The 13848-nt window shown below is 46.2% G+C and overlaps 1 protein-coding gene across 1 annotated transcript in view; it reads left to right on the top strand.

Annotated features, from left to right (window-relative positions):
* The window catches only part of HS6ST2 (heparan sulfate 6-O-sulfotransferase 2), a 364072-nt gene that overhangs the window by 210827 nt on the left and 139397 nt on the right, over positions 1-13848 (top strand). The gene's annotated exons all lie outside the window — the stretch shown is intronic.

Here is a 13848-nt window from a genome sequence, read left to right as displayed (position 1 = left end):
GGTCAAAAAAAGAACTTTTCAGAATTGATTGAGTGATTCTTCTAGTCTCCCTTGGTAGTAGAATTCTGAGACTTATCCAGCGATTCTACCCTTGAAGCCTGTTTCTGAAAACTTTCTCCAGCAACTCTCCAGGAGGCTCGGCTCTCTGCTGGCCCCTTCTCAGAGAATTTGCCTTTCTCCTGTGGGAAGTTCTTTAGCTGGTAACACATTTGAGGCGAGTTAAAACAGCTTCCTCCCTTGACTTCAGTTTCCTGTTCCTAAGGGTGAGTGAGACAATTAGTCCTAAATAGCCCCAGCTGTTAGGGCTTCCCAGGGGACATTCCTTGTGAAGTAGTTTTCCCCTTTGATAATTGGGATTGCTTCTAATGAGGCTGTCTGCTTTATCCATGTTAGAGCCAGGGCTAGACAGCACATCTATCTACAGCCTATAGCACCTTTGGCCCCAAGGGTTTGAAGAGTTTTCTGAGCTCACTCTTAGACCCCAAAGCATTTTGCTAGTTGTAGATGCACAAAATATTTTCCTTTTTTCCCAGGGAGATGCCCTAATACTATTGCATTATGTATTTAAAGAAGCAACACTTTGGCTCTGAGAGTGCGCACGCGCGCACACACACACACAGGAAGGAAGGGAGAGCATCAGTGGGAGACAAGGAACAATTTGAAGAGGTGAAGTAGAAGAGGACATGAGAGTGAGGAAACCTTGGAGACCACAATCCTGCAGGAAAAGACGAAGAGAGTGGAAGGAATAGGAAAAGAGAGTAGCTACCAGGAGTGACCCCTGAACACTGTCCAGTGTGGCTCCCACCTCCCAGAAAAGTGCAGAAAGGACATGCAGCTTGTGCAGCATCAAGAATCAGAGGAGAGGCCAGAGAGTACAGCAGGTGGGGTGTTTGCCTTGCATTGCCACAGATCCAGGCTCAATCCCCAGCACTGCTGATGGTCTCCTGAACCCTGCCCGAAATGACCATGGGTGGAGAGCAAGCTCTGAGCAAGCTGAGTATGACCCCCAAACAAAATTGAAAAATAGTAAGAGGCGCTGGAGAAATAGTACAGCAGTTAAGGCACTTGTAGTTGATCTGGGTTTTATCTCTGGCATCCCATATGCTCCCCTGAGGACTGCCAGGAGTAATTCCTGAGTGCAAAGCCAGGAGTAAGCTCTGAGCACCACCAGGTGTGGCCCAGAAACAAACAAAGTAATAAACATAAAAAAATATTTTGGGGGCCAGAGCGATAGTACAGTTGGTAGGGCATATCCCTTGCACATGGTTGACCCGGGTTCGATCTTGACATTCAATATGGACTCCTAAGCACCACCTGGAGTTACTCCTTAGTGCAGAGCCAGGTGGAACCCCTGAGCATCGCTGGGTGTGATCCAAAAAGCCAAAATGTGAAGATGAAGGACAAGCAGCTACAGTGAGAGGCAGACAAACAGACCAAAGTTGATAGGAAGGGTAAGGAATCTTCAAAGTGTGCACTAGCCAGTCAGAGAGACTAATGGATACGTGTGTGGGACTGTTAAGAGAAAGTCTGAAGGAAGAGCCTCTCCTTTCAACCTATTCCATGAGTGAGAAGGAAGAGAAGATGCTGCGGGCAGATTCTGTCCAGCTTCCTGGATGCTAAACAGAGCTCCAGACAGATCTGGGCAGGATGACTATTGTATAACTACTTTCATTCTTTTTGGTGTGGGGGCACAATCAGTGGTGCTCGGGACTTTCTCCTCATTCTCTGCTCAGGGATGACTCCTGGCAGGGCTCCGGGGCCCTATGCAGTGCAGGGTATAGAATGGGGTCAGCCATGTGCAAGGCAAACACCTTAATCACAGCACTGTGTCTCTGAAGGCTGCACAATTGCTGATCCCTTTGGACCAGAAAGATTATACTGGAAATAGATCATTGCAAATAGCTACTTCTCACCAACCCTCATTTGATGCTCAGTACTGCCAGGAGTGATCCCTGAGCACGGAGCCAGGGATAGCCTCTGAGCACTGCTGGGTGTAGCCTTCAAACTGAACCAAAGAAAGTTCTTGATCCCAGTTGGAGTCACACCTGTGTTTGCTCCTCTGCTAATATTTAAAATGATAAAACACGAAGGAAAGGGAACTTTTATTTTTAAATTCATTTATTTGTCATTTTGGGTCACATCTGGTGATGCTCAGGGGTTCTTTTCCTGGCGGTACTTGGGAGGCCATATGGAATGCCCAAGACAGCCACATGCAAGACAAATGCCCTACCCACTGTGCTCTGGCCCCTAAATTTAATTTTAATTAGCTATTAAAGCACCATGAGTTATGAAGTTCTCCATGGTTTGGTCAGTCCCACCCCCAGGGTCAACTTCTCTCCACTATTGTGAAAGTGATCATTTTAGAGTACACTTTCATCACTGTATCTTAGGGGGCATCTTAGGGGGCTTAACTTAGTGCTCCCCAAACTTCAGAACTGGGTCATCCTGAATAATTGTCACTGTCCATTTGTTATAAAGTATGAGGTTCCAGGGTTAGAGACACTCACTTATCACATGGTGTTCCCAAAATCTTGTAGGCAAAACAACAGCGGTAGGGCATTTGCCTTAGAAGCGGCCAACATGGCCGACCCGAGTTCAATTCCTCCACCCCTCTCGGAGAGCCCGGCAAGCTACCGAGAGTATCTCGCTCGCACGGCAGAGCCTGGCAAGCTACCCGTGACGTATTCGATATGCCAAACACAGTAACAACAAGTCTCATGATGGAGACATTACTGGGCCCGCTCAAGCAAATTGATGAACAACGGGAGGACCGTGGACCATGACCATGTTAATATAGAATCCATGAAGAACAAACTGTGACAGGTATCTCTGTGGCAGGTACAGTCCTTCTTGTAGTACTTCTTACTTTTCCTTAAACAATAACCTTATGGGCCAGAGCCATAGTAGAGTGGCTAGGGTGCTTCCTTTGCACGCGGCCGACCCAGGTTCAATCCCTGGCACCCGATATGGTGCCTCTGAACCCACACAGAGCCAGGAGTAAACCCTGAGCATCACCGGGTGTGGTATAGAAACCAGGAGAGAGAGAGGGAAAGAGAGAGAAAAACTTTAGCAGGCAGAGAATCTGCAGTCCAGAGCTGGATAACGTGATTTTTTTAAAAAAGAGATGTTGCACTAAAACCTCCAAATACCATTCATATGTTGGATGCTAATACTGTTACCAGTGGTCCTTAGAAATGGCTGTTCCACCACTCTGTTTTTCTATGGCAAAGGAGAGCCTGGAGCATCTGCGAGCATCAGAAAGCAAAGAATTCCTCAAAAAACAAGCAAATAAAATCAGAAATTTACTGGGGCTGTGGTATAGGGGATGCCCTGATGAGCTATCGATGGAGGTCAGAGTGAACTCTCAAAGGATAGCATGTAGGCTTTGCATGTAGGAGGCCTGGATTCGAGACCAGTATGGTCCTCTGAGCACCGTGGGAGCAGCTCTTGAGCACTGCAAGATGGGACTCCAGAAGCAGGAGGAGGAGAAGAGCAATGAAAAAGCTGGAAAAGTTTTTGAAACAAGATAAACTGCATAGTAGTGCAGTGTAATCTAAAGGCATATCTAAAGGTATAATCTAAAGCTCAAAATCTGTATTGCTACAAGTGAATGATTAAGTAGATCAATTAGAAGAGATAAACTGGGGACTGGAGTGCAGTGATTGTCAGGGTACTTGTATTGCATGCAGCAGACCCTAAATAAACCCCCAGCATCCTATATGAGCCCCTGAGCTCTATCAGGAGGAATCACGGAGCATAGAGCCAGGAGTAAGGTCTGAGCCCAGCCGGGTGTGACTCCAAAATAAAACCAAAAACTAATCATGTCCCTGCAGGCCAACTCCAAATAATTTACGCGGGTACTCTGCCCTTAAGGAGATAAAGTAGAATTCCTCATACCTTCAATTTGAGCTAAGCATGGAGACCTCCTTCCAAAGAGCAATGTGCAACAGGAGAGGAGAGTAACCTTAGTGAACCGGATATCAGCCAGGTGATCGAGGTCAAAGCCAATATCAGTAGTCATAAATCCTGGCGATAATGTGTACTCTTGCTTTGCTGTTAGGAGAGTGCCATCTCTGTAGTCTTCCTCCCATTGTCTATACTCCTAGTCAAATCACCAGGAAAGTTCGAAAAAATACAATAGGGGGCATCCTCAAAATTTTTTCCAATTGCCAAGAATATAGACACTCAAGAAAATCAGAGAAACTATCAGGGCCAAAAGAAGCCTAGGAAAAGCTGACATCTAAGTATCATGCAAGATTGTAGTTCAGAAAAACAAGCAAAAACTGATGGATATCTGAATAAAGTACAGAGTTCAGTTAGTAATAACATTGATAGTAGCTTAAGAATCGTGAAAAACCTACCTTCCTAATAAAAAATATTAAGTTGGAGGAAAGTAGGTGTGAAGTCCCTGGAGATTTTTTTAAGGTTAACTCACCATTTTTCTCTAAATCTAAAACTCCTCTAGCATACAGATATTGATGTTTAAAACTCTCTTGAGCCAGAGAGGTAGCACAGGAGTTAAGGCACTTACCCTGCAATTGGCTTACCCTGGTTTGATCTGGCACTGCTTAGCATCCCCAGAGGCCTGGCAGGAGTGGCCCCTGAGCATAAAGCCAGGAGTAAGTACTGAGCACTTCTGGATGCGTCGCAACACCCCGCTTCCCCGAAAGTCTCTTTATTTCTTTCTTTCTTTCTTTTGGCTTCTGGGCCATACTCAATGATGCTCAGGGGTTATCTTGTCTCTGCACTCAGGAATTACTACTGACAGTGCTCATGGGACCCTATGGGATGACGTGGATCAAACTCGAATTGACCATGCACAAGACCAGTACCTTTACCCACTGTACTCTCTGTCTGGCCCCGAAGTCTCCTGATTTCCCTGTATTTTACTGTGCTCTTTTATTTTACATGCAAGGTACTTCCCTCATTTTTCTCACCCTAGTCCTACCCCAATCCTTAAATGCAAAACATATTCCAAGCGCAAAAGTTTTCCTGAGAAAGAGCTATCTACATTGAGCTCTTTGCCTGCCTTTTCTTTATTTATATAAGGCAACCTCCTCCCATTATACTTTCTTTGTTTTATTGCACACCCCCATCCCCAGACTGTGATTTTTACAAATTGAAGGTTTGTGGCAACTCTGTGTGAAGGAAGTCTACAGGTGCCATTTTCCCAACAGCATGAACGAACTTGTGTCTTGGTGTCACATTTAATTAAGGTGTGAACATTTATTTTAGGCATAATGTTCTTGCACACTTAATAGACCACAGTATACTATAAATACCATGTTTACGTGCCCTGGGAAATGAAAAAAATTCATGTGACTTGCTTTATTGTGATATTTATTTTAATGTGGTGGTCTGGAACTGATCCTGCAATATCTCCTAGGTATATCAGTTTAGTAGAAACCCTTTTTCTCTGTGCGCTTATTCTTAGAGTAAGCCCCATGATGTGCCTTGATTTTTTTTTTTTTTTTTGCTTTTTGGGTCACACCCGGCGATGCACAGGAGTTACTCCTGGCCCTGTACTCAGGAATTACTCCTGGCTGTGCTCTAGGGACCATATGGGATGCTGGGAATCAAACCCAGGTTGGCCGCATGCAAGGCAAATACCCTACCTGCTATGCTATTGCTCTAGTCTCTGTGCCTTGACTTTTGAAAACTAACAACCTCAGCACAGGCTTAGAGTGGGCATGTGAAAGTGGGAACTCTACAGCTTTGTGAGGTCAGACAGTGGCTGGAAACCTAAGCTACAGACACAGAATATTGTCCAAAGATCGCCATTTTGTATCTAGTGACCCTTGCTTCTCCTCAGCTGTTGTATTCCTGCCTTCCTTGTGAAGAACCTAAGCCTTCTTTGCTACCTGGGTCTGCCTCACTGAATAGAACGCTGGAATCTCAGACCTTGGTTCCAGAAGGTGAGAAGACCAAAGTAGGTTGTTTCCACTCTCTGCTTGCCGCTTTTCCACATCAGTACTAATGTGAGAGGATAAGGTTCTATTTGTCGTCGTGTCGACCTCTTCCTCACTTCCTCCTATGTTCCTACGGGTGGAGAGGCTGCCAGGCTGTGACAGAAAGCGGGATAGAGACACTGCTTTCACCTTATTCCTTCAGGTGAAACTGAATCAGTGAGCTGACTTGAGCTTTTCCAGTTTCTGACTTGACTTGGGTGGAAAGATTTGTTTTGAGGGGAATTGAAGTCTGGGAGGATGTGGCTCTGACACTAACTTGGTGTGTACCATCTATCTCCTCTCTGATCTGTCTAAGAAGATCCATCAAAGCCAGCGGTGTGAGTCCCATTGGAATCAAGTGGCTGAATTTAGTGTCTGTTTGTTAACAGCTTTGCCACTTGGGGGTTAGTGTGGCGAAAGTGCTAGAAAGCGAATGCCAGACACTCCATCCGGTTTCCTGTATAAGAACCTTGGCTCTGCTTCAAAGACACTTGGGTTTGGGTCATTTCTTATTTGTAGTATCTGAGCAAGTCAACTCCCAAACCTCACTTTCTTTCTTTTCTAAAACGAGGATTGGTAGTCGTGATGCAATGAGATTGAATGGGCTCATCTAAGTTTATAGCCAATCCTTGCCACAAGGACAAGTATCTGATGGAGAGTCACCATCATCCCCATAATTCTGTCACTGAGGGCTCAGCAGGAGTGTACTTTAGCCAGAGTCTAGAGCCAGGGATTATCCTGAGACCAGGAAGCACATCAGTTTCATAGTGACGTTCCCTTCTTGCTGATTAGCCAAGGAGCGATGGCTCAGCAACAGAATCTTGCCCTTGGGGGAATCCTGGAAATGAGTGCATAAAAAATAATGGTCTTCCAAGGTGGGATCCCAGAGGACCCAGGTTTCTTATCCTTCCTTTGCCAGACCCACAAGACAGAGGGAGGGCGCCTTGGGTAAGGAGGAATTTCCGGGGGGGAGGGGGCGGCTCTGGTAGCTTTTCCTTTCTCCTCTGTCTGGTGATGCTGTGCATGGAATTCTTTATATCTGGCATGTGCGATGACCCCTGTCTGGACTTCACACTTGGGGGCCTGGGAGCCAGGGCAGCCCTGGGCTTGGGCAGCCTCCTTCATCTGCTTCTCCAGGTGCAGGCCCAAGAATGTGCTGATAGAGTTGAGTTTTCATAACAGTCATAACTCCAGTGGCCTACTCTTGACTTGTTTTGATTCTGCAGATGAAGACTGGATGACCTCACTGAAAAGTCTGGGGACTGGGGGATGGAAGAAGGAGAGAAGCAGCTGTTGCCACAGGAAACCACCCTCATCATGGGGCACCCGGCTCCTTTGGTGTCTTTGGAGGCGGGATGGATTTCTAATGGCAGTTGCCCTCTTTCCAGATCTTTCTTTTGTGTGTTCAGAGCTTGGAACTGAGCTGCACATCCACTGATTTAAAAAAAAAAAAGGTAGGGCACTTCTAAGACTAAAGCCTTGGTCTGAGGTTCTGGAGAGACATTACAGCAGATAAGGCGCTTACCTTGCACATGAGAAACTTGGGTTCAGTCCCTGGCACCCCATATGGTCCCCTGAGCCCACCAGGAGTGATCCCCGAGTATAGGCAGGTATGGCCCCCAAACAAAACAAACAAGAAAAAAAAACTTTGTGCTGTGAAATTTCCATCTAACTCGCTCTGTTAGGACACCCTCATCCCACCCCTGGTGTCCACTCCAACCTTGTGATTTGTCTCCTTTTTTCTGTAATTCATACAGATATTCTGAACCTCTTTCTCTGATCACCCCATTCTTCATCCCTTCCAAAGCCAGCTCAGAGCTACTTGCCATTCTGAGTGCATGTGGGGTGTTAATACCTCCTTCCTGTCTTCCCTGAGTAAAAATTCAAGAGATATGTATTAAGCTTTCTAATACTGGGTGGACACTTACGTCAAACACTTGAGAACTTCATGATGTAATTTTAGGTAGCAGCTGCAGGTTGGGGGTGGTAGGGGTGGGAATTTGGGGACAGGGGCATTGTCCTGGGGATTGGTTAAATCACGGCAGTTTTAGAGTTCCGTTTTCATCTGCACACAGTATTATTCCTATCTGGCGCAGTAGGGGTGGGGTGGGGTTGGGAGGAACAACACATCTCTCCAAGCTATTCTTCTACCTAATTCCTAGACCCTTGGCCTATTACACCACGGAATAAAATCTTGGAGCCAAAGGAATCCTAAACAGATGTCTGTAGATTTAAGAAAATAAAAACGAAAACAGAGCTAACAGCACTACTACTGTCCAGCCCACATATTGACGTCGTTTTAAAAATAGACTCGGTGGCTTTTGCTTTACTTGCTCACTCCTTACCCCATTTCCTGTTGGTCTCATGCCCACCAGGCATGAAGGCCTGCAGGCTTTCTTTTTGGTGATTGGCATTTTTCCCTTCCACAGCCAAACCAAACCAAACCACCTCTGTCATAAATAACATTCAACCAACAGCTCTGAAACACCTACTGGGTTCATAGGCGTTTCCAGATGTGGGAATCAGAGGGCGTTGGATGGGCCACACGTCCACACTGCACTACATTCGGTCCAGAGATTAGGCCTATTCCTCACAGACTGTGGTGGGAGGCCGGCTGGAAAGAGGCTGTTGGCTGCCCGGGTTTCACAGGAAACTTTGAGAAGGGAACTGGGGATTGTGGCTTCCTAAAGCCTCCTGGCCGGGTTCATTTGCTTTGTTTCTGAAACACACTGATCGCTATCCAAATGGGCCTCGCTCATGTTCAGAGCTGCGTGCTGAAACTTCATTAGCTCTTTTCAAAGCCCTTTCCCTATTGGTATAGAAGTTCCTCTTCACACTGCCAGTTTCCCTGAAAGGTTTGTCAGCTACTCCTGATAGAATCACTTCAAATTAAAATGCTTCATTCCAGGGGATATTTTATTTACAGCCAAGCAACTGTAACTAGTGCTTCTCCCCCTACCAGGCTGCAGTGACTATAGATCTTTGGTTCTGCTGAATGACTCTGCCAAAGGGTTTCAATTGGCTTCTATGCTAGCGAATTGCCCAATTCAAAACAAATGCCCTCCGTGGCTTGTTCTTTCCCTCCCCCTCCCCTGTTGCTATAACCCACCCTACCTCCCCCAACCCAGCCTCTGTCTGCTTTCAACCTCTGCCCCATGCAATCACTAGTTTGTTTCTCTGAATCAGTGATTTCAGGTGGTTTGCAAGACATCTGGTGAATTGAGGAGCTGGAGCTGGAGTACAGAGGGTAAGATGCTTAACTTGCACATGGTCTACTTGGGTTCAGCCACTGGCACGCCCTAGTGTCCTCTGAGCCCAGTCAGGAGTGATCCCTGAGTAGAGCACCAGGAGTAAGCCCTGAGCACTGCCAGGTGTGCCCCCCCCTAAAAAAATGTGGTGAACTGAGCAAAGGAAATGGTTCTTTCTTATAGTCTCAAGTAACCACACCATGTACCTTCCCAAGACCCAAAAGCCAGTGTGTGGTGCTGAATTTTTTCTTTAAATTTTTGTTTTGGGGTCCATACCAGCCAGTGCTCAGGGCTGACTCCTAGCTCTGTGCTCAGGGGTCACTTCTGGTGGGGCTCTGGGGGGTCCTGTGGAGTGGCAGTATGCATGGCAGTCGCCTTAGCCTCTGCAGTGTCTCAGTTTCCTCTTGAGAATCATAGAACTTTAGAGCTAAAAGAGCTGCCTTAACAAGGGCACTGCTGAAGCTGCCTCTACCCCCTGTTGGCTTCCAGTTTAGAAGCTGTGCATGGGCAGACAGCCACTGTAGCCCCTGTCCTCAAGGAACTCCCAGTCTGTCAGGGGTAAGTGGGGGGCGGGGGTCACCCATGGGCTCCGGAGAATCGGCAGGAACAAAGCATGCCAGGACAACCCAAAGGAAGGAAGGATTACTTCTGCTCAGAGGGGAGGGAACATGCAAGTCTGCTGAGAGGAGGTGATATTTGAGCTGGGGCAGAGGACAAAGCTAGTCTAAGCAAGGAGAAGTGATTAAAAGTCTCCCGTGCATTTGGTGCGTTGGAGGAAGCCGAGTGGAAAGACTGAGGAATCTCCCATGGACGGCAGTTTTCCAGGGAATGAACTCAATAAAGCACATCCGGCTGTAGACAGGTTGTTTCCTCACCGTGATCCAGTAGCATTTGGCCCCATCCTGACGCTCATGTGTGGCCTGGCCAAGTATGTGCAACTGGGGACGTCTCCTTGGGCACCAGCGGGCTTGGTATGGAGCCACCTGCCCTTAAATGGTGGTAACTGTGGTAGCAGCCAGAGCCGGCAGCTTTGTGGAAGAGAGGAGTTCAATGGGAGCAGATTTATTTTGGTCCCATTACCAGTCGTTCTTTTCTGAGTGAGGCTTAACAAGAGGCCAACTCCTAACGAACTTCTCCGACGGTCGCCCAAGTGTTTAGGGTTGACTTGAAAAGCCGAAGGAGATGAAAAGGGCGGGGAGGGGGGAGCTGTGGAAATCAAAGGGCCCTTCTAAAGAAAGAGGTAGACAGTAATGGCTATAGGATTTGGAGGCTCTTTTTTCCCCCTGATTGACAGCTTGGAATTGTGCTTGAACTGTTGTTGTGAAGGCTTGTGGGGGGGGGTCCTCTTTAATGCCTTTATCGCATAGTGCACACTGTTCCCACAGAGAAGTCTGTGTTGGACAAGAAAGGAAATATTTGATGTCTGATTTGCGGGCAAAACTGACTGGCCCTAATGCATGGTAGCTGAGAAGCAGTAGCTTTATTTTGAAAAACAAAACAAAAAAGCCAACCTTTCCCCCCCCCCCTTTCTTTCTCTTTATTTTTTTAAGGAGATAAAAGTGGCCATTGGTCACTCACAGGGAACCTTACTCATGGCTTTCTTTCGCAAAGCCTGCTGTTTCCTTAACCAACTGGGAAACAGAACATGGCTTTCTTGTCTAGAGGGCTCAGAGCCTGGAACCTTCTTTGAGGGTGCCTTAGGGCTGAGTTTGTGCTTTTTGTCCATGCCATTTTGGGCTATGAGGTATCTGAAAGCATTTGGAATAGAAGGGGTCTGGGGGTGCCCTGAGCTCAACCTCTCCTTATACCAATAAGAAACCTGGGGTGCAGAGAGAAGGGCCTTGTATATGGTCACACGGTTCCTGGAGAAAGAGCTGGTCACTCCTTTGTCTTCCTTCTAGTCGCCTGCATTCCCCTTACAGAGAAGCTACAATCTCTCTCTGAAGTAGATAAGAGCAGCACATTATCCCCCTAGAAAGGTCAAGGAGTCTGTGTGACTTCTCCCGTCACTGAGGACCCCAGAGCACAAGGTGATCCAGGGATGATGGACTTTGTGAGTGCATGCCCTGGTGATTAAGCTCACATTGACCTGGGTACTTTCTAAGCCACTAAGCCATCTTCTAGGTCCTTCTTGCCAGGGAATCATAAACAGTAGGGCTGTCGATCACTTCTGTACATGTGGGGGTACTGGGATTTAAACTCATGACCTGGTGCTTATAAATCAAGTGCTTAAGCCATTGAGCCATCATCTGGGTCAAGGGGACTATTTTATTTATTATTTGGAGAAGGAGATTGAGCAGTATTCAGGATCTACTTCCAGCTCTGTGCATGGGCATGACCCCCCATAGTATCCAGGGGACCCTGTTGAGCCAGGAATCACACTGGGCTCTCTGCCACATGCAAGACTAGACTATACCTGTCTCTGTAGCCCTCAAGGGGAGTATTTGAGCGATAGCACAGTGGTAGGGTGTTTGCCTTGCACGCAGCCAACATGGCCGACCCGAGTTCGATTCCTCCGCCCCTCTCGGAGAGCCCGGCAAGCTACAGAGAGTATCTCGCCCGCACGTCAGAGCTTGGCAAGCTCCCCGGGACGTATTCGATATGCCAGACACAGTAACAACAAAGTCTCCAATGGAGACATTACTGTGCCCACTTGAGCAAATTGAATTGCTGACAATAAGGAAAAACACATAGAGGAGGGACATACTACCTGCAGCTCCCCTTCCCCACATAAATGGCCTCATTTCTTTTGAGTCACATTTCCCTACCAACAAGGTGGCTACCTCTTTCATCATTTTCAGAAGCGATTCTGGTGGACAAAGTTTATTATTGAGCCAAATACCCCATTTGAATGAGGTTTTGTCCACCTGCATCCACTATTACTTACTATCATAGTTGCAGGAAGATCTGCCTGATTTAGGCATCACCTCTTTCAAGAAATGGCCCCTGATTTTCAAGTCTGACCTACCCTAATCCCTCTCCATCATAATTCTTGTCATTTGGGTATATTAGTATTCACATATTGGTCTCCCTTTCTGTGTTCCCAGGGCCTAGCACAGGATCTGGCCCCAGAGTGGACACTAAATCTTCCTTCCTTCCTTCCTTCCTCCCTTCCTTCCTTCCTTCCTTCCTTCCTTCCTTCCTTCCTTCCTTCCTTCCTTCTTTCCTTCCTTCCTTCCTCCCTCTCTCTCCACCCTCTCTTTCTTTCTCTTTTTCTCTTTCTTTCTTTCTTTCTTTCTTTTTTTCTTTCTTTCTTTCTTTCTTCTTCCTTCTTCCCTTCCCCCCTCTCTCTCCCCTTCTTTCTCTTTCTCTCTTTCCCTCCCTCCCTCCCTTCCTTCCTTCCTTCCTTCCTTCCTTCCTTCCTTCCTTCCTTTCTTTCTACCTCCCACCCTTTTCCCTTCCTCCCTTCTTTCTTTCTTTCTTTCTTTCTTTCTTTCTTTCTTTCTTTCTTTCTTTCTCTTTGTCCAACACCCAAATGTGCTCAGCTTATTCCTGGCTCTGTGCTCACTCCTACGTGGTACAGGGATCGAACCTATAATGGGTATGTGCAAAGGAAGCACCTTACCCGCTGTCTTATCTCTCCGCTCCCCCTAAATATTTCTTTAATGACCAAAGACTGAGGTATCCATAGTAACAAAGATTGATTCTGGTTTCCTCCGTTATCACAGGCTGAGGCAAGGGTGAGGGGTCAGGAGGGGGAGGCTTTGAAAAATGGAACAGCGGAATGAATTCTTTGTTACTCATTACACATGGTATTTTCAAGGTCTTGACTAGATCAAATCCCAAATAACTCTTCTCTGAACTAAGACTGTGAGAGGTACAGCATGGCATGTATTTCTCTGTAATTGTTTGGTATTTCTATTTTTTATTGATTGAGGTGTTGTGATTCACAGTACTGTTAATGATGGTTTCTCATGCATGTAATTTTAACACCATACCCCTCACCAGTGTACCTACCTTCCTCTCTCAAGGATACAAATGTCCCTTCCTTTCAGTTCCTCCCTCCACCAACTCAATTCTGTGGATCAGTTCTCCCTCCTATCACATTTGGCCCTTTTTTCTACCTTGCTGTGTATTTTTAAGTTCCACATACTACAGAGATCATTCTGTATTTATCTCTTTCTTTCTGACTGACTTCTCTCAGCATGATTTTCTAGTTCTGAGTTGTAACAAATTGCATGATTTTGATCTTTCTTAGAGCTGTATAGTATTCCATACCACAACTTTTTTTTTACTTGGTTTTAAATTAAATCACCATGAGATACAGTTACAAGGTTGCTCATGATTGGGTTTCAGTCATACAATGTCAGGATTAGAGTATTTGAAAGCCATCCACCTCAGTAGAAGGTGATGATGTGTTTATTCCTTGTTCTCAGTTACTTTTTAGGGGTTTCTAAGAAAATTCTTTAAATCAAAGCTCTTAGGATTTCCTCTAACTCTGTAATGATTTGAGCTATTATAGATATCAAGAGAGTAATGTTTTTTTTTAAGAGAGTAATGTTTATCTCATCACAAATCTTTCTTTCAGTCTAAAGTAGGTTTGAGTTGATCTCAAGAATGTCAGTAAGGGGGCTAGAATGATAGTATGGTGGGTGCTTTCCTTGCATGCAGTCAACCTGGGTTTAATCCCCGGCACCCCAGAACACCAGCAG

Source organism: Sorex fumeus, unplaced genomic scaffold (genome assembly GCF_029834395.1).
Source record: "Sorex fumeus unplaced genomic scaffold, SorFum_2.1 ptg000075l, whole genome shotgun sequence".
Classification (NCBI taxonomy): domain Eukaryota; kingdom Metazoa; phylum Chordata; class Mammalia; order Eulipotyphla; family Soricidae; genus Sorex; species Sorex fumeus.
This window is presented reverse-complemented; position numbering and strand designations above follow the sequence as displayed.